General features: G+C 41.5%; 1 long non-coding RNA gene across 16 annotated transcripts in view; it reads left to right on the forward strand.

Moving 5' to 3' along the window:
• Positions 1-25,942, forward strand: part of LOC106728480 — a 54,017-nt gene extending 28,075 nt beyond the window's left edge. For 9 of the 16 annotated variants that reach the window (XR_004315330.1, XR_004315334.1, XR_004315342.1 and 6 more), the window contains 4 exons: positions 7,255-9,222; positions 9,936-13,352; positions 14,646-14,747; positions 19,292-19,635. This is a non-coding gene — a long non-coding RNA (uncharacterized LOC106728480). Of the gene's footprint in view, positions 1-5,729; positions 5,907-7,254; positions 9,223-9,935; positions 13,353-14,645; positions 14,748-15,492; positions 16,388-19,291; positions 19,636-22,127; positions 22,265-25,890 lie in introns of those variants that run through there. The other 7 variants (XR_004315339.1, XR_004315331.1, XR_004315332.1 and 4 more) reach the window with 7 other exon arrangements.
• Positions 25,943-26,257: the final 315 nt, after the last annotated feature.

A 26,257-nucleotide genomic window follows, 5' to 3' on the forward strand; every position in this document is an offset into this window, starting at 1 on the left:
TGTCAAACTGGATGTTGAAAATCTGACAAATATCAGATGCTCATTAGGATAACGATGCACAGGGGACATCCCTGAGAAGGGCTTGAGGGATACCAGTCTGTCTTTGCACCCTGATTGAGGCCCAAAGACCTCTTAAGTGCCAGGTCAGACCTCTCATTTCATCCTCCGGCAACCCATTGATGTAAGGTACTGCCATTCCTCTTTGTTAGACAAGGGATTTGAAATTCCAGGAGAGGTGAGATGAACTGTGGGCAAAAATGTCGCCTGCCATATCAATAAACCAAGGATATTGTGGCCATCAAGCCATCAGTCACTAAAGCCGCCCCCAGCTGTGTACCCCAAGGGGACTCAGGATCGGAAAGCACAGGACACTGGCCCTAGATAGCTGAGGTGCATATCAAAGGAATGAGTTCAGGGAGCCCAGACTTGCATCTTCCCATACATAGAAAGGCGCTAAATTCATTAACTTGAGATGTCTTGTTTTCTTTTGTTAGCATTAATCTCTGTGTGTGTGTGTGTGTGTGTGTGTGTGTGAGAGAGAGAGAGAGAGAGAGAGAGAGAGATGTACTTTCTTTTGTTCTTTTTTAATTGAGTTATAGTCAGTTTACAATGTTGTGTCAATTTCTGGTGTACAGCACAATTTTTCAGTTTATTAGCAGTAATCTTGATGTTCGACTACCTGGGTTTTTTTGTTTTGGGGTTTTTTTTGGTTTGAACTCCTCTGTATACTGGCTCCTCCCTAACCTCTTTGGAACAGTCCCTGAGAGATCTCTGAGAGGCTGTCTTCCCAGGCTTAAGTCTTCAGCAAGCCCACCAGATAAAACATAATTCTCAATTTTTAGGTTGTACTTTTTTTTTTTCAGTCGACAGTCTAATCTACCCCTAAGTTGGACTTTTTCTACTGTATTTGACTGTCACTCATCCAATCATCCCTGATGGCTCTGCTATTCCTATAACTTTACAGAGAAGATGCATTTCCTGGCTGTTGTGTTATAAACAGTATGTATATGTTATCTGGATGTGTAAGTTAGTGTCAGTAAACATCTCTTTCAGTCCCTTCTCTAAATTTTCCCAAACATGAATTTCACTATTTTTAGTTTTTCTATGAAATATTGTATCTATAAAACTCTGTCTCTTCTTCTCTGTCTCTCAGTCTCTCTCTCTCCCTCTCTCTCTCTCTCTCCTCCTCTTCCCTTCCTTTAGAAATTCACTCTAGTGTGTCACATATTTGTCGTCAGGAAGAGACAAGTTCTCTTCCGTCTCAGATTTCTGGGTGCTTCCTCATCTGAAACCACCTCACTGATTTTGCTCTACCACTCTCCAGCCTGTCAGCTCAGGTTGGACACACTTCTCTTTTCTAATATAACTTATAGCTCTGTACTTAGTCTCAAGCCAAACCATTGGTCCCTCACCTGCCAATTCAAGTCCCCCTGCCCTATGGAGCTCTGCCTTTTCCTTCTTCTTCATTTGTTTATTTCATCCACTATTTTTAAGGTCCTGGGCAACATGTTCCCAAGGGAATTTTTTTTACCCCAGACATCCACTCACTCCCCTCCTCCTCTTACCCATCTGGTAAACTTTTCTCATCTTGCAAAATTTCCATCTGTCCTGCAACATTTTCACAAGTGCTCTATGTTAACAAAGACACACTTTCCTCTAGGATGATGGGCTATGCGCACAATACCAGGTAGCAGCTTTTTAAAATAAGATCCATAGAAAGGGTCTGATACTATAATTCATGAGTGTAAATTCATGCAAGAATGGAAATGCATTCATCAAGGGAGACTCCTCCTCTTTTCCTCAGAAGGATTTTTGCTCTGTCAAAGGAAAGAGAACAAGTCTTATCAAGATACTGAGCCGACTATCCACTCAGCACAGAGATTTGTAACACCTCTTAGGTGAGAGTTTTTTGCAAAGGAAGAGCTTTGTTCAAAAGGCTTCTGTGCTAGAAAAAGCCCCAAGGTTCAGAAGAGCAATTAACAGAAGGTGTGTTGCTGAGACAAGGCAAGGAGAGGAAAGAACTGATCCTTTTCCCTGGGGAGGCAGACAGGTTAGGGGGGAAAAGGTTTTGTTCTGATCAGTGGAATTGGGAGGCAGTGCCTGGCTAGTGTGGAAATCCCAGATCACCTTTCTGTATAAAGAAGAGGGATAGCAATAGAGTCAGTCTTGTCCCAAAGTGCTTTAAACTGAGGTGTTTTCTCCCATTATCTGGCCATTAGCTTTACATTTGAGAAGACATCAGAAGGGGTTACTGTCTAGAAGCGCAAAACTATTTTGCTTCCATCTTTAAATGCTTGTGGAAAGCACCAAATAGGTAAACTGGACCAGATAAAAAATTGGAACAGAATCCAGTACAGGCAAGAACCTTATTCAACACTTTGATGACCAGCTAGCTCCCTGTGAAGAATGGAGAGCTCTAAAGTATTCAGAACCACACAGAAATTCTAGGACTTTCATTATACCCAGGAGGAGAATAACTCTCATTTGTTTAGCAACTATTATGTACCAGGCATGATTCATAGGTCTAAAAAGTATTGTAATCCTGCAAGAAAAATATTTTATGCCCATTTTACAGTTGCAGCAGCTAAGGTGTTACCAGCTAAAAAGTTGGTAGAGCCAGGACTCAAAGCCAATTAGACCTGATTCCGAAAGTGATGTGCTTTCATTCTTTGAGGGAAGGAGAGATGGGTTTATCTGTCAATACACTGCAACTTACGAATAGGAAACCCACGTGCTCTGATCTCTAGGAATTAGTGTGAGTGATAGTCCCAATTCAAATGCTTTGCTCCATAGTCCCTTTGAAGACTGATATTATCAAGCCATTTTCTTAACATTTAAACAGTAAATGCAGATGTTGCAACATCGATAATACTCAGAATGAGAACTTCAACTGCCTACACAGAAGAGAGGATCCTTCAACAGAGGAATGCTCAACTGACGATTTCTGATAAGACTTTTAAAAATCACTTGTGTTCATGGTTAGCCATCTTGGTTGCACAACAGAATCATTGGGTGAGGGGGACTTTTTTTTTAAGTAAATGCCCAGCTCTGTGCCTACGGATTCTGTTCTATAGGTCTGGGGTAGAGCCAGGCAACCTGCACTTAAAAAAAAAAAATTGCTCAGAGGACTTTGATCTGTTGCCAGGGCTGGTACCTACCCACAGAAGCATGGTCAAAACAGACTTCAGATTTCCCTTCCATCCTGTCACTTGCAAATCCAATCACAATGCAATCAAAGAGAGTCACAAATCCCTAATCCAGAAACTCTTCCAGAGCATCACAAAGCAATCACAGAATAGTTTTTTATTTTTTTAATGAAGGCCAAAATTCAGCATAACTGGAGCAGGAAACCACCAGATGTGAATATATTAAGCTTTATTTTAAGAGATCGCGATAGGAATTGTTTACATCCTAGAGAGTGCTGTGAGTTGACAGATGGTGAGCGGCCCAGAGGAGGCGAGCAGGCTGGTCTAGTGAGCTCTACCTTAATCCTGCCCCACCTCTCTGGTCACCGTTAAGGGAGATGCTGTATTACGTCTTTGGCATGACTGTTCTCTGGCTGTACCTGAACCATTCCCATTTTAATCCAACCTTGATCCTTTAAAACTGTCTGTTTAAAGGGTCTCAAATCCTATCATTTTTAAAACAATCATTTCAACAGTAATATCCCAAAACATATTATTCATTTGTCCCACGTCCAGAAAGAAACTTATCACCACCCCTATCATGACTGCTCAACGTAAAAGCATGAGTTTTAACCCGAAATGCACAGACTGCTGGAAGAATAGTGGAAGCACTTCCTGTGGGCTTTGCAGTGTCAGGGATGACTGTACCCAGTTCCTGTTGTCTTCAGTTACTGTAGCCTGAGGACTGTTTCAGCACCAGGATCCTCTAGAACTAAAACTGCATCTGCCTGCTACAAAGTACTGTGCTCTGGGACCCACTAGCTTTGTCCAGAAGGTCTTTTAATGTCTTACAGTTGTGCTGCTTTAAGAGTTTGGGTGTACATTTTGGGTTCAGAGAAAGCAAAAAAGCCTCCAGTAAGCAGGGTTGGACTATAAGCTTAGAGGGTTGTGTAAACTCAACAGGTTAGGCTCTGGAAACATCTGTGCAGCCCACTCCCCACTGCCCTTGTGTCTAAATGCCACTCTCTGGGAGTAAACAGCCCACCCAGCTCCCTGAGCAGAACAGGGGAGGTAACTTCCCAGGATGAACTACGATGTGAAGAGGGGTGAGAGTTAGCCTGATGAAACTGGGGCAGGGAGAGAGAACAGCATGTGGGAGGGAACCCAGCCCACTCCAGGTGATGTAAGATCAGTGTGACCGAAGTGTAGAGTGACACGTGAGAAATTCCCAGGAGTCCGAAAGGCTGGACAGGCAGGGAGATCTCACTTGATTGAAGCCATAAGGCACAGTGAAAGGTGTAGACTTTATTCCAGAAGGAGTAACATATACTTGAAGGGTTTAAGCTGGGAAGAGATAGGAATAAATCTGCATCCTAGAAAGGTTGTTCTGGCCAGGAGAATGGACTTGAAGGGTGTGGAACTAACAAGAAGAGACCAGCTAGGAGGCAAGGCAGGAGACAGGGGTGGACAGGAGGAGAATGAGAATATAGCACAGATGGAGAGAAATAAAAATATCCCATAGAAAGCCTTGTTAGCAGGACTTGAAGGTTAATTTGACTGGAAGGCAGGGAGGTCAGAGAGAGAGAGGGAGAGAGAGAACCAAGATGGCTCTCGTGCTGTTCATTGAAGGTGGAGAGATTCTCAGACCACTTTGGACTTGCTGAGTTGGTGGTGCCTGTAACATATCCAAGTGGAGGTGTCAGGTAGGCAAACGACTAACCAGCCTTGAGCTCTTCAGGCCTTGTTCCTTCTCCCCATAAGGCCAGCCCACCAGCCCACTTTATTTGGCTCCCCTGTGCCCTCTTTACATTTCTCCCGGTGACATATATCCATCACCAAAAAATTCTCTAAGTAAAAATCACACAATAGGCAAATACCCCGTGGTGTGCTGGTAAATATTTTTAAGTGCTTGTTCCTCCTACCCTCAAGAACGGCCTGATTTGTAGCATTTGCTGACTTCCATGGTGTATAGATTCTTGCTGTGGCCAAGTTCGGGATATCGATGTGATATCTCTGAATGTGGAGCTGGGAAGGGTTTTGCAGAATCAGCTTTCACAAGCCAGTGTGACCCACTGCACACACTCATCAAAACTAAAAGAAATACATACATAAATAAATAGCCCTAGAGCAGAGTCTAAACCACACTGGCCCATTAGGCCAACCCCAAGTGACCTCCACTCTCAAAATGTTTCCTTCAAAAGTCCTAGAGAAAAACAATTCTGTTTTGTGCCTGGGACCATCAGAGACCTTACCGGAAGTTGAGTTAGATTCCCTAGTTTGATACCTGTTCTCTAAAACAGAAATCAGTCCATTACAGCCCTCAGGCAAAATCTGGCCAGCTGCCTGTTTTTTAAGGTCTTCCAACTAAGAGTAATTTTTACATTCTTAAATGATAGCATTTTAAATAGTTATGTAAGTACCTACAAAATACCTTTCATTGTGGCTTTTACCGCACAATCCCCAAAGCCTGAAATATTTACCATCTGGCCCTCTAAGAAACAGTTTGCTGACTTCTGCTCTAAAGGGTCCTGAAGAAAAGCCAGTTCTGCCTCCTAAGACACTGTCAGCAGCACCATGGTGAGTACTTTTACCCTCCCCGTCCAGGCTGTCTCCCATCTCCTGACTGGGCAGGACCCAAGCCAAATGGATTTCGATGGCCTTTCCACAGATTCAAACGATTTACTCCCTCGAGAGAAGACTGATGAGCTCACATATCCACTGCACTCTAGCACATGCTGTAAAATTCCGCCACTTAGGCCAAGAAGTTGAAAAATATCTGAGGTAGGAGATTCCTTGGCTACTTCTTCGCCTAGATAACCACTTGATAGGTCTCAAAAAATTAAGTGAAATAAGGTTTGTAAAGCATTAGCGCAATGTCTGGCACACAGTGAAGGCTAAATGTTACTTGTGGCGATGGATTTTACTATTATCGTTGCTGCTGTGGCTGTTACTTCCATGTTGACCACTCAGGTACAGTAGTTCAATTAGCTCTCCCATCTCAGCCTTTTAGTGCAGCCCATCTAAATGAAAAGCCTTATGGTAATCCTGTACCCAGGCCTGCAGAAGCTTTCCTGAGATGGTTTCCAAACACAATTACACAATTCAAGCTTTTGAAAATGTGGAGGATTTAGGAGGGCTTTCTATGCAACAGAAGCATTTAGAATTTTACAGGGAAAAATTTTTTAAAGAAATAAATAAACCTTCCCAGAGCCCAGTACAGGGTTGAACTTTCCTAGAGAACAGTAAATGTTTGGCCACAAATGATTTGCACACCGAGAACTCAGGAAAGAAAGATGCTTCCCTGAGCCCAGTGCTCCCTCCCCCGCAGTGAGTGCGGCCCCTGGAAGAGAGCTGGACCTTGCCGCTCTTCTCGCAGACACGCGCGAAGTCCCACGCCCAACCTCCCCTCACTCAGGTTGCTCCTGGCCTCCAAGAATATTCTAAAACCATGCAGAGAGAGCTCAGATAGGGTCCTGACAGTTTGGTCTTACTGACATGGTGCAGCTGTGAGCTGGCTACATTGATGGCATTTGAAAACCAGAAGAAAGTTTTGAGTTTCCATAATGGCTGCCAGTATCTGGGCCCGGAGGAGGTATTTTGTGAATATTACATTCTTACCTCCCCGGTGAATATTCACTCTCTTACTTAATACTGTAACTCTAGGTTGATGTGTTTAATACAAGTTCAGGTTCAACCGGTGGTATTCTACCACAGACTCTTTTTTTTTCCAATTCAATATATTTGACATACAGCATTATATGAATTTAAGGTTTACAATGTGTTACTTTGAAACATTTGTATATTATAATGGCCATTGGAGCAATATTTATCACATTTCATAATTGTAGTATAATATCGTTGTCTATATTCATTACAGTGTGCATTAGGTCACTATGGCTTATTTGCTACTCATTGCAAGTTTGTACCATTAAACAACATTATTTTACTTTCTTTAAAAAAAAAATTATTGAACAACTACTATGAACCCAACATGATTTTTTTTTTATTCTTCTTCTTATTATTATTGAAGTACAGTCAATTATAATGTGTCAATCTCTGGTGTACATCATAATGTCCCAGTCACACATATACACACACATATTCATTTTCATATTTTTTTTCATTGAAGGTTATTGCAAGATATGGAATATAGTTCCCTGTGCTATACAGAAGAACAAAAAACAACACCGTTTTCTTTACGGCAGAATACACGGCTCTTCTCCTCTGGTGCCTCCCCTGAAAGGAACAACAGAAGTTTTCCTCTCCAGATTCACTGAAAAGGAAAGCAAGAAGATACCTGCCCACTTGGGCCTGAAATGAGAATCGTTTTCCTGTTGCCATCTGCTCTACTGTGGGTCGTACACACACGTTCACGGAGCCCCCACTGGCCTCATGCCTCCACTGACATCTGAGAAAAGTAATACTATCTTTACATGGACTTTATACTGTGCTTTTGCCTTTAAGAGTCCAGCGAACTGGAGAATTCTCTCATGCCTGATTCTGCAATATTTTTTCTTCCCCTCCTGCCTCCTTTTCTGAGATGACAGAAACTTACCCAGCTACTAGTTCACCTGCTCAGAGGCACGGGTGACTTCCATATGCCAAAGAGCAGCTGTCAGTCAATGGAAAAGGTGACAAGCCTCTGTGAGGGCAGAGGCCACGGCAGCAGGGGCCACAGCAAGATGTTGGGTGAGGAGCTTCCAGGAGGAGAAAAGTTGCTCCCCATCCTCCCAAAGACTTCCCATCCTCAGCTGCCTTTCCAGGAAAGTAAAATCTGAAGCATACGCTGCACAAAGTTCCTAAAAACCACATATACTCTTCTAGCCATTTCTTCTCAGGATGCCAGGCTCCTGGCTCCCACAGGCAATGACACACCTCCTCCACTGCACCTTGAGACCTCCCTGGGGCATCATCAGTGAAGTTCATGGGTGCTATGGAAAGAGTTAGGAGGTCTGGTTCTAATTCATACATCTCTTCACCTCTTCGTAGCCTCAGAGAAATCATCTTTAATGTGAAGGAAATAGACTAGATGTCTCGAAGGACCTTTCTAGACTAGGGGTTGTTCTAACATTGAGTGAGTGAGAAAGAGTGCTTTAGACTCTGCTGAATGAGAAAAGGTACCTGCCCTTGGGTGCTTAACCTGGACTGAGACAGCAACACGGGAAGTGACCAATACAAAGGGAGATGATGAAACAGAGGAGTGGTGAAGCCATGACAGTTTCAGCCCTATTCAGGATTTTAAGTCCGTACTGAGGAAGCTCCTGGAAGAGAGAGTGCATCAATTTAGTCAACCGAAACTTAATTCAAGAAATGCAGAAGAAAGGAGAAGGGAGATGCTGAAAATTTACACCATCATTTTCTAGAAATGTCCTCATTGTCCAACGGAGACCTGGGGGAGAAGGTTAGCACAGAGTCATGTTTGATAAGTCAGACACGCTCCCAGGCTCGGGATCTTCTAGATGAGCAGTGGGAGACCACATCTCTGGGGCCACCACGTTTCACCACTCAGTGCGACAGCTGTCCATCTTCCTTTCAGGTCTGGACACAACCTCTTCCCTCCCTCATAGGGCACACCATGGATTAGTCAGCAGGGAAAAGACAAGTGTTCAAACCAGAAGGGGAGTGCTGTGGACTAAATATGCCTCCCCTCAACCCCAATTCATATGTTGAAGCCTTAATCCTCCCTGTGATGGCATCAGGAGGTGGTTAGGTTTACTTGAGGGCACCAGAGTGGGCTTATCATAATGGGACCTATGCCCTTATAAGAAAAGATACCAGAGAACCTGCTCTTTCTCTCTCCACGACGCGAGGGCCCAGCAAGAAGGAGGCTGTCTGCAGAAGCTTTTCCTGTATGAGACATGACAGGAGTGTTCTGGTTCCCTTTCTCATTTAATATCAGATTTTCTCATGCTATAATGCCTTAGAATATAGAGGCATCAATACAGAAATCTTTATTTTATAAGTGGTACAATAAGATACAGTGTCTGCGACTTACTTGCTCAATGTAACCCAGTGGAAACTCAATCCCAGAGCCAGTACAGGACTCCCTAAATATCCAAGACAGTGGGATAGGAATGTGATCATCTGCTTCGAACAGGTAGGTTTCTTGGGTGCTGGTACCTACTCACATGAGCAAACACCAATTAGAGTTGCCAGATAAAATACAGGACGCCCTGGTACATTTGGATTTCAGATAAACAATAAATAATTTTTAATGTAAGTATGTGCCCAATATTATATGTGCCAAATATGGGACATAATGATACAAAATAGTACTAAAAATGAATAAATAAATATTCATTATTTATCTGAAATTCAAATTTACCTGGGCATCTTGTATTTTTATCTGCTAAATTTTACCACCCTAACATCCATAGCCTTTTCCTCCCCTTTCAATGTGGTCCTCCATCCAGAAATGCTATCCCCTGTCCTTGCATATATATAAATCATGCCCACTCCATAAGGCTGAGATCACACCTGTCTGCTCTGAAGTCTTCTCCTGACTAGTGTCACCCATGCCATTATCTCCCTCGTGTGAATACCCGTAACATATTCTGATGGAACAACACAAGCCAACCTGGGATACACTGCTGTGCCATTCTCGAATTGTTTCATAAGCTTTCACTGCCTCTCTCCCTCGAGGGCTCAAGCCACTTTGATCAAACCATGCCTGACGCTCACTTTGTATCCTCTGTTACACCTACCATAAGCCTACGTTGAGTAACTGATGAAGAATCATTTGCTTTAGGGCACACGGAGAAGCTGACAATGAGAAGATTATGATACCCTTTTCTCTCTCATTTCTTCCAGGTATGAAAAAGGCAGAGGATGGAAATGTCTAGAATGCTCACAAAATGATTTGCACATAAATTAAAGGTAACATTTGTGCGTAAGGTAAGAAGCTACAACCCAATTGTGAATTAGGACAATTATAAGAGTAGGTGATATGTTGACTGTAGATTTGCTTCTGTGGAAACTCTTCTCTCCATGAAAGTCTCTGCAAATACTGTTCCACAGCCAGAGCATTAGAGCTGGTAAGACCTTAGACATCACCTGGGCCAGACTATCATCATACGAGAAAAGAAACTGAGACCAGGTGCTCAGAGGAAAGTCACTAGTCTTCAGTCTTATAGTGGATTAGTGACAGTTTCCTGGTTCTTAAGCCAAAGCTTTTTCGGTCTGTCAAGCTGAACTTTCAGTTTCAAGGATAAAGTCTCCTGCCAGGGAGCAGGTTTTCAGCTCTGCTCATTTTTAAAATATTATTTGTTGTCTTTTTCTATCTATAAGAAACATTTACTTTTAGTTGAAAATCTAGAATATATAAAAACTCATAAAGGAGAAAATTGGTTACCCACCACCCAGAAAAAAATTATATTTGATGTGTTTCCTTTTGATGCCTTTTCCTATGCTACTAAACTGTAAACTCCACAGTGGCAGGAACTGAATTAATCTTGTTTGGCTCAGCCCTTAGCACAGTGTCTGGTACATAAAATGCACTTGATCCCTGCTTATTGAATACATGACTACATAAATATAGATATTTATGTATATGTGCAAATAATTAATGTTTATGTAATTTTTAAAAATGAAGCCATACTGTTATACACTTAATACTGTTTTTTCACTTAATATTGTAATGTAAATATTTTCCCCATCTGTAAATATCCTCCTATAATAATGTTTTAATAGCTGCATAACTTTCCATTTTATGGTTAAACCATGACTTATTGACTCATCTCCAATCAATGCACATTTAGGTCATTTCCAAATTATTCTGAATTATAAACAGTACTACGATAAATGCCTCTGGAAATGAATCTGAGTGAGAATCAGTCTGGGGGAAGTTGAGTCTACCTTCCGTTACTAATAAAAGAAGTTTGGACTGGAAAGTGACAGGGAGTTGACAGTCTGTGGTCATCTTATCAGCCTCTTGTATGTCATCTGACTCAGCTTCCCTCCCAAATCACAAGCCTCAGGTCAGAACTACCAGTCTCTGATGGTCAAATTAAATTTTATCTCAGTCATGTCTTCCATGAAAAAGCCATCCCATGCACGTGAGATAAAGAGCATTTTAGAGTTGATTTTATCAGTCTCACCCTTAGCCAAAGAGCACTAAAATATAAAGTGCCCTCCTCTCCCTAGACAAGTTCAAAATACATATCCCACTAGGAAAGTGACTTTAAATTCAAGAAAAATAGAACAGGTGGCCCAAATCCAAACTTAAGTAACAGATTTGTTTTCCTAATGAAATCTGTGCACATGAGTTCCCTGAATGACTCCCCACTTGACTGAACATTTTTTATGATTGTATATTACATATATTATACATCCACTGACATTCAGCAACCTATGAGTTCAGACTGCCTCTTTATTCTCCCCTTTGGCTGAGCCAAAGCAGACCAAAGCAGATCCTTCAATGGCCAGAAGTTTCTGTTCGAAGATACAAAAGGGATCCCATGGTATCCTTTGATGTTCTTCTCTGAGCACTAAGAGAAAGTGCTCTTCTTCTAGGGAAGAAGCAGGAGGGGAACGTTCCTTCCTCAACTTTCTCTTGCTGGTATCTGAGCACTAGCAAAGGGCAGAGTGGGAGCAGCAGAGAAAATACGGGGACAGTGGCAGGAAATGAGGTTGAAGAGCAGCCAGGGGTCATATCATGCAGGACGGGGTAGACAGTGGTACTTGGGAATGTGATCCCAACATAAAAACAACAGGGCTTATTTGGGAGAGAGGGAGGGGAGGTCTAGACAAGCTAATCATGAAGTTAAGACGGAAAAAATTTGAAGCTAGGTTATCCAGAAATATTTGAAGTTGGAGAACAACGGAGGAAGATTAGCCCTACTAATCTTCACGTTAAAATATGAAGCCACAAGAAATAAAATAATGTAATATTAGTACATTAATAAGAAGACAGAACAAGATAACAGGCCTAAAAGTCCACAAATAGACCTAAACATAATTTTTAAATAATTTTTTAAAATATGACCAAATGGTACTTCAAGTCTGGGGGAAAAAATTTACCATACATAAAGACTAACTTCACTAAAATACAAAGAGGCATCAGTATTAAAAAAAAAATGAACAAAAAATATCAACAGTTCACAAAAAAGGAAATCCAAAGGGCTCTTAAATACAGAAAAAGACATTCAAAAGAAATGAAAAATAAAAACACAGTAAGATATCATTTTTCAGCTACTGGATTGGCCAAGATCAAAGCACTGAGGACTGACTACATTGGTGAACTTGCTAGTCACTTGCCTAGTTTGCTCTCAAATCCATTCCCAACCCCCTCCTGCCTTGCTGATTTTACCATGTACCCTACAACCCAGAAGCATCAGGCAGGATGGTCTGCTGGAAGCTCAACTGTGGTCTGGCTGGAAGATCATACCCTGCACGGGTGGGATACTGTCCTAACAGGATGCAGTATCCATGTTGGACCAGTAACATGTATACTGCATCCTGTGTGGTTTCTCCCATGGTTGGAATCCACGTGGCCAGGAGCAAAGGGATAGAAGAGTGATTCTTCTCGCTACACCTAGTGGCCCATTCACAGAATGCTTCCAGTCCTCTGACCATGGGTTCTGCTCAGTTAGGAGTACTGATTCCCAAGAGGTGAGTGCATCCACAGGGACACAGCAGTGGTTTCACAGAACTGGAAGCTGAGGCTACCATCAGGCTATTTTGCCACTGAACCAATAGGCAGAGGAAGCAGTTATCATATTTCTGAGGAGAATAATCTCCATTACCCAGAGGAAGTTGGGTTGCTGGTACCCAGTGAAGCAGGGAAGTCTGTGTCTGGAACTGAAGGGACTCTCTGCGGTGCCTTTTAGTATTTAATGACCAATAGTAAAAAAAATCAATGGAAGTCACTGCACCCAGTAAAGGCAGGACTATATTAAAAAATCAGACCCTTTGGGAATAGATTCGAGTCACTTCACCTGGTGAGGATTCCCAAATAGCCAAGTGCTGGCAGAGGACAAAAGGAATGTGGAGTGAGTAGCAGAAGTGATAAATATCAACTTCAGCCTTATAGCCAGTTGCAGACATGAAGACTGAACAGTGGTACCTGCTTTTATAGATATGGATTAACCAGTTATTTCTTTTTCCATTTCCCTCCTTTCCCTGATGATTTTGTGTGAGGAATTTCCCTGATGGTACTGAAGTTTACAATCAGAAGAATGACATCCAGACCTGAATGGATCCAGATCCTAGGCTGTCGAGATGCGTCCAGTGAGTGAGGGATGTTGTGTCCCCATCTGGGGGAAAGGGCTCAAGTATCTGAGTTGGTACACAGTTGCATTCTGTCAGGGAGAAGCACGAAGTCATTGTTCCCTGGTAGTTGAATACAGACAGAGCATGAGAATGGAGCTGAACGGCAGGAAGATGGGACTGTGCCCTTCATTTGCTGGTTTTGCTCTCAGATCTGTTCATCCCCCATCTTTCTCGGCTCTTGTCTGTATTCATAGGAAAATGCATTTCCCAAACCCCTTTATTGAATTCAAGTCTTTTTCAGAAATGAGAGACATTGGCAGAAAAACAGGAGACTGAGGTATTTCTGCCCTTCACCCTCTGCCTCTGGGGCATCTCTTTCAGCAGTGACCTCTCCTTAGGCTCCCTCCTCACAGCCCTTCTTTCCATCCTCCCAGCTCCTCACGGGCAGGCAGTTCTGGTTTTCTCAGATGATTCTGGCTCACGGGGTCAGCAGCACTGCGGGCTCCTTAACTGTGGCTGACAGCAGCATGCTGCTGTGGCTCTTGCCCTGGGCTGCCTCCCCATCGCCTGTTTGACTCTTTCAGCTCTTCCACCACCCAGATAATCAGTTCCCTTTTGAAGACTCCATCTGTTTAAAATCCTGAAAGATGCCTCTTTTCCTTGACTGGCCCTTGACTGATTAAGTAAGGAACTGGGAAAACCAACAGGTGGGAATTCCAATGAATTAGAACATTCTTGGTAAGCGGCAGTGTAAACTGGCAAAACTCTATGGAGCATAATTGGGCAACATCTGGGTCAGAACAAAAGCATACACCCTTCGTCCCGGAAGTTCCAATTCTAGAAATTTCTCCCAGAGATATACTTGCACCTATTCAAATAACGTTTGTACAAGATTATTCATTGCAATATTGTAAAAGTAGAAGATTGGAAACCACCTAAAAGTCCACTGATGGGAGATAGATAGGTTAAGTAGGTTAGTATATATTCATAAAGTGAACTCAAAAAAATGAGGAAGTTCTTTATGTACAGTTAAGAATAAATCCTTAAAAGATGAAAAAGCAAGGTACAGAACAGTGCGTATAATGCTACCATAAAAGAAATAAGTATACAAGTCATATTTACTTATACTCAAATGGTTATCTCTAGCAAGAAGCCAATGATATTGGTCACTTCTGAAGAGAGAGACTGGGAAGATGGAAAAAGAAGACGAGAGAGAAATTTTTCAGTTACTCTTTAGTATATTTAGAATTTGGTAATATATGAGGGATTCCATATTTCAAAAATTTAATTTAATTTAATTTTAAAATGCAGCTCTACACTTCTTACAAGAGACATGCCTAAAATACACAAATGCATGGAGAGAGAGGAGAGAAAGTTGGAAACAAGTGGATGGAAAATATTTATTATGAAAAAGTAAGTAAAAAGCAAAAGAATGCTGGGGAATAAATCATATTTAGACAAAATTAAAAGTTAAGGCTAAAGCATTAATAGAGACAAAGAATGGCATTATATAAAATGTAATAGAAAAATATCTACCCATCATGAATATGTATATAGCTAACCACATAGTCTCAAATATACAAAGCAAAAGCTAAAATAAGAAACTGGGAAGAAACTGTGCCAATAAAAAGTTAGTAATAACACAGAAGATTAGAATAATAAAATTACTATGCTTATTAAATCAGATCAAGTCTGAGCTAAAATAGAATCTTTTCACCAACAAATGGAAACTCTACACTCTTTTTAAGCATGACCACAGGAGACAGGAGTAATCTCAGCACAATATCAAAGATTCATGTCTTATAGCTCATCTTCTCTGACTACATGTTGATTAGAAGTCAGCAGTAAAAAGATCGTTTTACAACGTTTGGAAATTTAAATATCCATTCCTAAGTAACTTGTGAACTTAAGTAGAAATCACAGTGGAAATGACAAAATTCTTGGAATCCAGCAACAGTAGAAGTGCTCTCAAAATCTATGCAAAGAACAGCTGGTGGGAAATCAATAGCTGTGAATGCACCTATTAAAAAACAAGAAAGATTGAAAATAAATGAATAAACAATTTACCTCTCAAAGCTAATAAATTTATAGAAAATAAAAAGAAAGATTCTGGGTTAGGATGTTTGAACATGTGCATCTAATGTCTCTCCCTTCATAGACTCCATTAAAAGCATACTAAAGAGATTACCTAAAAGGACAGAAAGGTACAGCACAGGAGGACACAGACAGATGAATGATAACTGACTCAGCAGACCTGCCACAGCCAGATCCTCAACTGGCAGTGGTCAGAGTGGTGAAGAAACCTGGTTTTCAGAGTTGCAACCTCATGGGCTCAGACACTGGCAGCACTGGGTAACTCCAGAATTGGGAAGAAAGGAGGTACTAAATTAAGGAGGATTTGGTGAACGCTGTTTGGGAAACAGTTAATTCCTAGAGTCCTCCTGTACTCCACATGGCATATAACCACCCTGGAAGATGACCAGAAAGTCTTCTGGACTGGGCGCCACCAAGACACAGTTGAAGGTCTGGGTGTCTGCTATGATCTGAATGTTTATGTACCCCTCTCCAAATTCCTCTGTTGAAACCTAACCCCCAAGGTGATGTGGGGCTTTAAGGAACTGATGTGGTCATAAGGGTGGAGCCCTCATGCATGGGATTAGTGCCCTGATAAAGAGACCCCAGAGAGCCCCCTGCCCCTCCCACCTCGTGAGGACAGCGCGAGAAGATGCCCTTCAGTGGGGAAGCAGGCTCTCACCAGACACTGACTCTTCTGGTGTCTTGATCTTGGACCAGCCTCCACAACTGTGAGAAATAAATGTTGTTTACAAGCCACCCAGTTTATGGTATTTTTATTAGAGCAGCACGAGTGGATTAAAATAGTATCTGCCCCAAAGAGGGAAATTGTCATATGTAACTGGATGCTGAATACTGAGATCTCAGCCCTCTTTCCCCAGTTGGTTAAGACAGGAACTTGTAAAATTTATCTCCAGGAAATCTGATAGCCCAAGAGGAAAGGTCTAAAAAGACTGACATCAGGGGTTTCCTTCTAAAAACAGTCCACCTTGATCACTCCACAGTGAAGATCCACGTTGGCCAGCCTCATCATTCTCTCAATACTTCCAACCAGCTTTTAAATCTCCTACTCTTAAGTATGTGCAGATTGCCGAGGACCGCTTTCTCCAGAAAGGGTTCTTAAAAATTCTCAAGAAATCTGAAGCCACAGCATGACTTGAAGACTATTCAGTGGATCGTCTCTGGCAGGGCAACTACTGCTTTTTCTTCACACAGCTTGCTTTGGACTGGCTAATGGTTTTGGAAAACCTACTTTTAAAACATACTTACTTGGGATACATATATAGGTTTTAAAGCTATAATGAAACAGAGCGATGCATTTCTGGGAGAAGGACTGGTGCAGTGAGGAAGATGCGCACCACGGAGAGCTGGTCTCCACTTGGACCCCACGCGCACCCCTCCTCTGCCCCTCACTGTGCTGCTCGGAGCCCCGGGGAGGCCAGCCCCTACAGACTGCATCCCCAGGACACCAGTGCCCTCCAGCTTCCCTTTGGGTTTGACCAATGGGAAGTAACAGCAGAAGAATGGAAGGCAGAAGAGAGACGTGGAGATCTTTACTCCCCAACCCACCCATTTTGGCATCATCTGTCAGAGGCTCCATCTGTCCACAACTGTAACTCTTGTGGGGTGGTCCCTCTTCCTCAGCCCTAGGTCTCACCCAGACTCCACCAACACTGTCTCCTACCCTTGCCTACACAGGTGGAACTGGACCAGCAGGAGAAAGTAGTGCTTTGCACATGAAAAAAAAAAAAAATTCTGGGGGAACTGGTGATCTTTATGAAAAACACAATAAAATTAAAATCCCTACATCACACCACACACAAAAAAACAATTCCAGGTCAATTAGAAACCTAAATTAATGTTGGAGGCCCTATAAAACTTAATGAAGAAAATGTAGAATAATCTATTTATGACCTCTGGTGAGGAGTAGGAAGATTTTCTTAAAAAGAATAAGGAGAAAAGAGCAAACCATTAATGTATATTTTACTATATTAAAATATAAATTTTTTTGTTCATCAAAAGATACATAAACATAGTTAGAAGACAAGGCACAGTCTGGGAAGATATTTGCACCACTTAAAACTAACAAAGGATTATGTCCAAATTTTGTGAAGGATTCCTGCAACTGAACAAAAGACATACCACAAAAAAAGAGGCAAAAATGTCGAAAGAGGCAGGAAGAAAACCAAAAATAAGCATATGGAAAACATACTCAACAGCACTGATAATTAGGGAAATGCAAATTAAGGCAGCAGTGAGATACCCTCAGATTGGTGAAAAATGTTAATGTAAAAGAAATGAGCTATCAAACCAGGAAAAGACAAGGAGGAACCTTAAAGGCACACATTACTAACTGAAAGAAGACCATCTGGAAAGGCTGCATACCGTATGTTTCCAACTTTATGACATTCTGGAAAAGGCAAAACTATGAAGACAATAAACAGATCAGTGGTTACCAGGGGTGGGGGAGCAATGATTAGGCAGAGCACAGAGGATTTGGGGGGCAGTGAAAATACTCTCTATGATACTGTAATGGTGGATATATATCATTATACTTTTGTCCAAACCCATAGAACGTACAACACCAAGAGTGAACCCTCAGGTAAACTATTGGCTTTGCCTGAGTATGGTCAGTTAACGTAGGTTCATCCTTGGTTAAAAAAAAAAAAAAAATGTATATATATACACACACCACTTTAACGAGCAGTGCTGATAATGGGGGAGGCTACACATGTGTGAGGGCGAGGGTAAATGAAATCTCTGTGCTTCCCTCTCAAGTTTGTTATAAACCTAAAACTGCTCTAAAAAAATTAGTCTTAAAAAATATTAATGTGATAATACCAAGGAAGGGTTGGTGAGAATGTGGAGAAATGGGTCCTCACACACATACTGATAGGTGTGTGTATTTGTCAGTATATTAATAGACCCAGAAATTCTTCTTAGAGATATATGTGCTAGAAAAAAATTTTTTGTTTGCACCCTGGGAAACAAGTACTAGAATATGTATTGCAGTATTTTGTGAAAGGCAAGGAAAAAAAGGAAACAGCATAAATAAGCCATCAAGTGGAATATAAAGTGGAATACTACTGAGCAATCTAGTGAAAAATCAAACAACATGGAGAAATCTCCAAAAACAAAATGTTAGATAAAAAAGTAAGTTATAAAAAAATCATACTCAATGATACTATGCATGTGAAATTTTTAAAATGTGCAAAACAGTGCTGTATATTTTAGTGTAAAGAAAGCATGCGTAAGATTGAAAAATTCTAAATTTGGAATAATGGTTACTTCCAGGGAGGGAGGACGTGAGAGAGAGAAGAAGGGAGGAGGAGAGGAATATGAAATGGGGGGTTTCCCAAGAGACATCAAGTGTAGCGCTAAGATATTATGGCAAAAAATTTAAAAGCTTTTGCTAGTGTTGGGGAGTGGGTATGTATTTATTATATTGTTCTCTGTATTTTTCTGTATGTTTATTTCATAATGAAAATGTTTAAGCCTACTATAAGCTTAAAAGGTATTAATAGAAATATGGCACCAAAGTGGTAGAAATAAGACTCCCCCTCTAAGCTGTATGAGGCAAATTCCATCTGAATTACTGCATGTGTACCTGGACCACAGATAAACAAGTGGTTGACTAGTAAGCAGGGACCGGGACCTGTCAGCAGACACAAACTGATCAAGAAAGAAACCAGGATGCACCTGGAATGTTTAGGCTGCAGTCAAAGACTTCTTGAAGTTGTATAAGCAGTGGGGCATGCCAGCAGCTCATGGAATGTCATCGGGGAAAGTGGCAGCCTGTCAGTGAGCACTTTGTACTCCACAAAGAGTGTAAGTCCAGACAAGAGACAAATGCTGCCTGGTTCTCCACCTCACTCTCGTTGCAGGGCAGCTCTGGCGATACAGATTCATCATGAAAAGGATAACTACCCTTTCTCTGAATGACCTGTAGGTGCACAGAGCCAAGCCTTCCAGGACTTGCGAGAAAGACACACATCTTCTTGAAGCCCCCTGAGTCCTGAACCGGATCCCCTGGTGGGGCTGACCTTGGGCTACTTTCTGGGGGTTGGAAGGTACAGCAGCCCAGGAGCCGACTCGGGGTTGCCTGTGATCTTTCAGAGCACTGGAATTTTGGTCTTGGTCTGAGCCCTTAAGTTCTGTGTCTAAGTGCTTAGATGCTGTGATCTCTTTCCATTCACTGGAACTAACCAATAAATGGGCAAAGAGCTCATTTGTGACACTAAGTACAGCTTTCTCTCCAACATGAACAGTCAACCACACGCTCCCAATCATTTCTATTCCATTAAACACTGTAAATTAAAGTCCAAGGAGGGAGCTAATTTCCCATCAAACAGAAGAACTAAGGGCCCCCAAATCTGTTCTCCAGTTTTTGCCCAGATGGTCATGTAGGCACACACTCACAGGCGAACTCACCCACTTCGAAATACAACAGAGCAAAACACATAAAAATAAACAAGTGCCCAGATCCCGTGTCAGGTACTCTTTTGCTATTATCATCGTCATCCGTTTTCGAAACAACTCAAGAAGCATGATTTGGATGCTCCAGTATTTTGTGAAAAGGGTACAGGTGTTTAAAGTAAGTCTGCTTCCTGACTTGGGTCCTCCTACACTGATGCTAGCAGGTTGTGTCACAAGTGCCCAGAAAGTCTGGAAGCACAACTGTGATCTTCCATGTGAGCTGATATTACCGTCTGCCAAATGAGAGCACCACAGCCACATTTCAGACCAATTTATTCTACTTGAGTATAATGTGTCTCATTAATCTCTTCCATCTGGTGTTTATGTGCACGAACAATTCTAATGGGAAATATAAAAGACTGAGACAGGATTTACTACTTGGGCCTCTGAGTCCAGGTTTAATTTGTAAGGAGTTGCTATTCCTACAGATGGGACACAGATATGGAAGAACTGGCTTACCCCCAGTCACAAAGGCATTTGTGAGAATTTCCTCGTCTGCCTGGGCAGCGTTCCCATGGCCAGTGCCACCCAGATGCTCATGTGTCAACCTCTCCTGGTATCATCAGAAGTCAAAATGGGATTTCCAAGACAGGAACAGAGGGCTGCCAACTCTGTTATTCTCTTTTCCTCTTCCTACTGCCACTGCTTTCAGATAAATTCACAGCTTAGCGTACCCTCCACCAGGCTCCAGACAGGACAGACAAAAGTCAACGTCAGGCAGTTTTATACTTGGTAATAGTGCATTTGGATGTGCTCATGGGTGAAGACTCTGACATTAAATTGGCTACACTCAGGATTGGGGAGTTACTGACTATACCGTCTTCCAACTCCCACATCACCAAGGATAATCAACAACTTTGAGGGAAAATTAACACCTTATGAACAGCCAGTCTGAAAACCCCCAGTATAATTAGATGAGGACTATTAAGTGTGTTCATTACTTCAGCAAATTTGTGGGGGTCCAATATGTGCCATGCCTTGTACTAGACATTGGGTCATTCATGGTAAATGGAACAGACACAATCTCCACATGTCAAAATTATTCAGTGCTGTTATGGGTTGAATTGTGCCTTGCACCCCAAAATTCATATGTTGAAGCCCTCATTCCCAGTACTTCAGAATGTGACCTTATTTGGAGCTAGGGTCTTTAAAGAAGTAATCAAGTTAAAATGAGGCCATTAATGTTCTTAATCCAAGATGACTAGTGTCCTTATAAGAAGGAGAAATTTGAAGACAGACAAACACACAGGGAGAATGCCACGTGAACACTAAGGCAGAGGTCAGGGCGATGCTTCTACAAACCAAGGAGCACCAAAGAATGCCAGCAAACCAGCAGAAACTAGAGGAGAGGCATGGAACAAATTTTCTCAGCCCTTAGAAGGAAACAGCCCTGCTGACACCTTGAGCTTGGACTTCTAGCTTCCATAACTGTGAGGCAATACATTTTCATTTAAGCTACTTAGTTTGTGGTACTTTGTAACACAGCCCTAGTAAACTAAATACAAATGCCTTCTATGAAACAATGTCACTTAAAAAGGAAGAATTCATGAAAAGTTAGAAAAAACTTTCCTGATTTCCCTTCTACCACGTGAGGAATCCAGCTTCCAAAAAACATGACAGACTTCCATCTCTCCCAACAGCAACATGCATTCACAGCTGTGCATAATCCCAAGACACAGCTCTGGTGCAGCCACTCAGAAGGAACCCAGGCCTGAATAAGCAGGCACTCCTTGGGGTCCTGTGGAGGGGATCCTAAGGGCCAAGGGAATAGAAATGATGAGAGGGAAAGAACCTCTCCAAAACTTCTCTGGGGAATCCAGGATTATCTTGCCACTTTATCATCTCAAAAATTTCTGGTATGTGCTGGCTGACTTCCAAGATATGAAATTTCTAAATTAATATTTTCCACCTAGATTCTAATCCCATTTTGCTACTAGTAAATTCTGTGGCTTCAGGCAAATCTTGTCTCCTCTCTGAACCCCAGTTTACCCATCTGTAAAGTTGGAGTTTAGACTAGAGGACATCTAGGTCCTCTTCTTAGAGTTACTCACTTTGCAACTAGAAGATCACTAGTGCTGTGATAGTAATAATAATAGTAATGATAATGATAATATGAGTATTTGTTTTATCAGGTTTTGTTCTATGCAGTTTTTCTAAATTAACACATTTAATCCATGCAACTCTTTCATAAGAAGAATAAAAGCAAATAGCTCTTGGTTATTTTCAAATTTCTTCCTGTACCAGGACTCAGTGGAATAAAAAAAAAAGAGTTGTTGTCACAAGGAAGAATGCCACTGTCTGAGGCAGAGTCTGAGATGGTCCCTCACTGTGATGATGAAACCTTCCCCCAGAAGGCTTGGAAGGTTGAGGGGGCTCTCTTTGTAAGTGCCATAAAAATAATTAGTGCGTATTGTTTTGTTTTGCTTATTGAAGTATGGTTAATTTACAATTTTGTGTTAGTTTCAGGTGTACATCAGTGATTCTATTTTTTTTACAGATTCTATTCCATTGCCTTTTTTTTTTTAAAATTAGAGTATAGAAATGAATGAAAGTAAAAAAATTAAAGTTTTTACTTTTCTGGTTTTCAGCAGCCCTCACCCCCATGCAGACAATGCAAACTCTCCAAGATAGACACTGTGAAGAGATTGGGATGTATTTTTTTTTCTAAGCTTATATAAGAACACACACACACACCAAGAAATGTCATCATATGAACATACTGTAGGCATCTTGCTATTTTCAATCAGTACTCTGTCTTGGACAATATTCCACATTAGCACTTACAGATTTTCCTTATTATATTTTTTAATAGCTGCATGGTTATTCTTTCTATGTATGAACCATATTTATCTAATCCATCTTTCATTAATAGATATTTAAGTTGTGTGTTTTTTGCTGTTATAAAGAATGCTGCCCCCAAAAAAGTATCTTTATATTGATAACCCTGCTATTTGAATCGATTCATTTCTATAAGGTAAATTTCCTAAAGTAAAACTGCTGGATCAAAGGGTATGTGTAGGCTTTTTGATGGAAATTTCTAAGAGTTTATACCAGTTTATCCTCCCAGAAAGGTGGGTTTTACAGATAGCGGAGTATGTCATTCTTGGAGGTCTTGGTAGGTCCCAATCTTGCCCACTGGCTTAGAAGTAAATCTTGGGCTCCTATCGTGACTAAAAGATGCTCTCAGTCATTAGAAATCAGCAAGTTTACACAGCTCTGCCAGTTTATTTATGGACAAGGTGGTCCTCAGCAGTTACAGAGGAGGCGGTGTTTCAGAATCACAGAAGGCTGGCACAATAAGGTCCTTGGGGAGATGATTTAATCAATCTCCTCATTTGACAGATGAGCAAATGCAGATGTGGGTGGATGCTGGCTCTGAATGTGCATCACCCTGTCCCCATCCCTCTGTGAGGTGTGGGCATGCATCAGTCATCCAGAACGTCTGGGTGTTTCCAGTGCATCCTCAGGTAGGAAACATGCTACAAGAGGTGTTCTCAAAATGTACGTCATTCCCGCGTGAATACATAGTACCCGCTCTGGGATGAACACAATGGTGAAACCTATTTATTAAACAACAGATTGAAGTATACATCTAGCTTCTGTGACATGACTCACTCTTCAGCGTGTGAGCTGTGGGTGCATCCCTGTCTTCCCATCTCAGCCCTTGAAGTCAAACTTCCTCCCTTTCAGGAATAAGAGGGAGGAAACGTCTACCCATTTTCCCATCTTTCTCCTCAACTAAGGAGGAGGCCTGGCTCCTCTAAGGGGTCAGACTGGGGAAAAGGAAAGGCCATCCCTGGCTCCTGTCCTGGAAGAGCTCCACTTGGAGCGCTGTCTTCTCAGGCTGCCTTCTTCTCAGCAACCATGTACCCTGGAGGGGGCGGCCTGATGCTGTCTGGGTATGACGTTGTATATGCATGCGTCTGGGGATGGACGGGCAAACTGATGCGGGCTCATTGCGCCCCTAGTTCTAAGCTGGCTGGGTCTGGCTTATCAGTAAGAGGATATTTTCATCTGACTCTTGTTTTGATCTCTTGATGGATTCAGAACTCAGGTGAAGAAAGGGGTTTTATTAATTGGCCGTCTTGCAACCGTTATTCTCCATCCAAGACCGTGGGTTTAAAAGCTCAGGAAAGGAGAGATAGATCCGGTTATTCACCTGACAGGGGCTCAATGGCTTTCTATGTGCAGAAGCTGCTGGACCATGAGGCCCTCATTCTCTTTTCCCTGAAGGAATGGGGATCTGGTTGGATTGAGTCACTGGTGCATATTTTATCTTGACTGATAGGATTGGGAGCTAGGAACCTCCCAGGACATCAGCAGGTCTGAGGTGCCTGCAAAGCCAAATTGCAAATGAAAACTGTGAGACAAGCGTGTGTGTGTGTGTGTGTGTGTGTGTGTGTGTGTGTGTGTAGAGAAAGAGGAATTAGGAAGGAAAAATATAATCAAACCATATCTCTTGAATCATTAGGAATATTCTTAATATATTGTCAACAGGGGTGGGGAGTCACCAAGAAATAAGTTGCAGACTAATGCACTTGCTTTAATTATATTTGAGTAAAAACAAACCAAAAAAGAACCTATCTCTATGTAAATATGCATTTGCATCTGTTTGAACGAGCAAGGGAAAGGCATGGGCAGTAGACAGCAGGTGTCAGCATGGGTAGCTGGGGGTGGGGGGGCGGGGGTGGGGGGACTGGAGCTGAGGCCAAAGGAGATGGTTTGCTTTAACTTTATCTGCCTTTGTGCATTTCTATTGTTACAATAGCATGTGTTACTTTTGTATTGAAAAATCCCACTTAAGTAAATGAAATGAAAATGAAAAGAAATATCAGTTCCAAATTAATAATATCTCTCTGTGTTTGAGAGGACGTGTGTGTGTGAGAGAGAGAGAGAGAAAAGCAGGTTACAGAATAGTGTACCATTTGATCAATTTATATCAACAAAAATTAATCGTTCATATATATGCTACTATACGCATTGAAAAGTCTTTCAGTACCATTTGAAATATTTGCCATGGGTATGTAATTCTTTCACTTGTCAAACAAATTTAATTATATTTATGAATAATTTATGATACAAGGAGAAAATGCTTGTGATATATTAAAAGAGCAGTATATCAAACTGCTTACATACTAAAATTTCAATAGTAAGAAACAGTCAGGAGGAAATTCAGACAAAAAACTAGATGAGAAAATGCCATAACATTAATGGTGATGGTTAATTATAGGTGGCATTTGTTAAAATTAAAAACAGGTCCTGTGGGCGTGAGATTACCTCTGATGCTCCAGGATTAGGAAAGGTTTTGCCTGGTTGTGAATAGACAGAAGATACCAGGACCACAGCATCTGCAGAGTATCCCTTTGAGGTCCCAAATGATACCCTAGCCTTGGCTGGGACACGTGAGGGCACAAGAAGCACAATGCTGCCAGTGCAGAGAGAAAAGCAGCTGCCAGCCCCTGACCCAGTGACAGGGGCAGTGTCCTTTGCTCTTAGAATAAACAACATCATTGAAGACAGAAAAGGACTCCACTGGAATTAACAGAAGTTACGAATAGTCTATGTTAAACAGCTTCCTTTTCCTAGAGTGATTCAGAATATACTTGCAGTTCGACTGCCTGGATTCAAATTCCAGTTCCATGAACTGGATCAGCTGCAAGCTTCTTAACCTCTCTATGCCTCGATTTTTCCATTTGTAAAATGAGAATAATAATAACCTATGCCTCATAGGATTATTATGAATAGACAATGAGTTAAGAGAGGTACAAATCTCAGAGCATAGCACTCTGAACATTATATAAGCATTTGCTATTATTAGTATTATTATTCCTTTTACATTTAAAAATGATAGCATTGATACTTGCTTTGTCATTATGCTTTAATTAATTTATTGGGATCAAAGTTGTGTCATTTGCATCTCCTTGTATAAATATATAAATAAGTGACAACGACCACACAAATCAATGAGCGTATGTAAATGCTGTTCATGTCGATATGTATTTTTCAGGTACTATGTATTTATTTATTTGGCATGATCACATCCTCATCTCTCAAGTTCTGCCCAGGTAAAGTTTTACATGACTATGTATTTCTTTCATAGAAATGTCCCCTAGTCACTCTCAGGTCCCATGGACTCTGTGTCCTTTGGAATTCTTAAATCTTTTAAATAATTTCCAGTTTAATTATAGACTATCTTGCATCATTATAGGTGTTTCATATGTGTTTCTATCTCTCATCTCGATAAACTTCCTGTTGATGAATGCAACATCATCAAGGGTTAGACTTCTCTTAAGTCTACTCCCTCCTCTCCCCCGCTTCTCCCACCGTGGGAAAACAAAAGCTGCGTGTACTGGGAAACAGTATAGAAAGTCAGG

Source organism: Camelus ferus, chromosome 26, assembly GCF_009834535.1.
Source record: "Camelus ferus isolate YT-003-E chromosome 26, BCGSAC_Cfer_1.0, whole genome shotgun sequence".
NCBI classification, from domain to species: Eukaryota; Metazoa; Chordata; class Mammalia; order Artiodactyla; family Camelidae; genus Camelus; species Camelus ferus.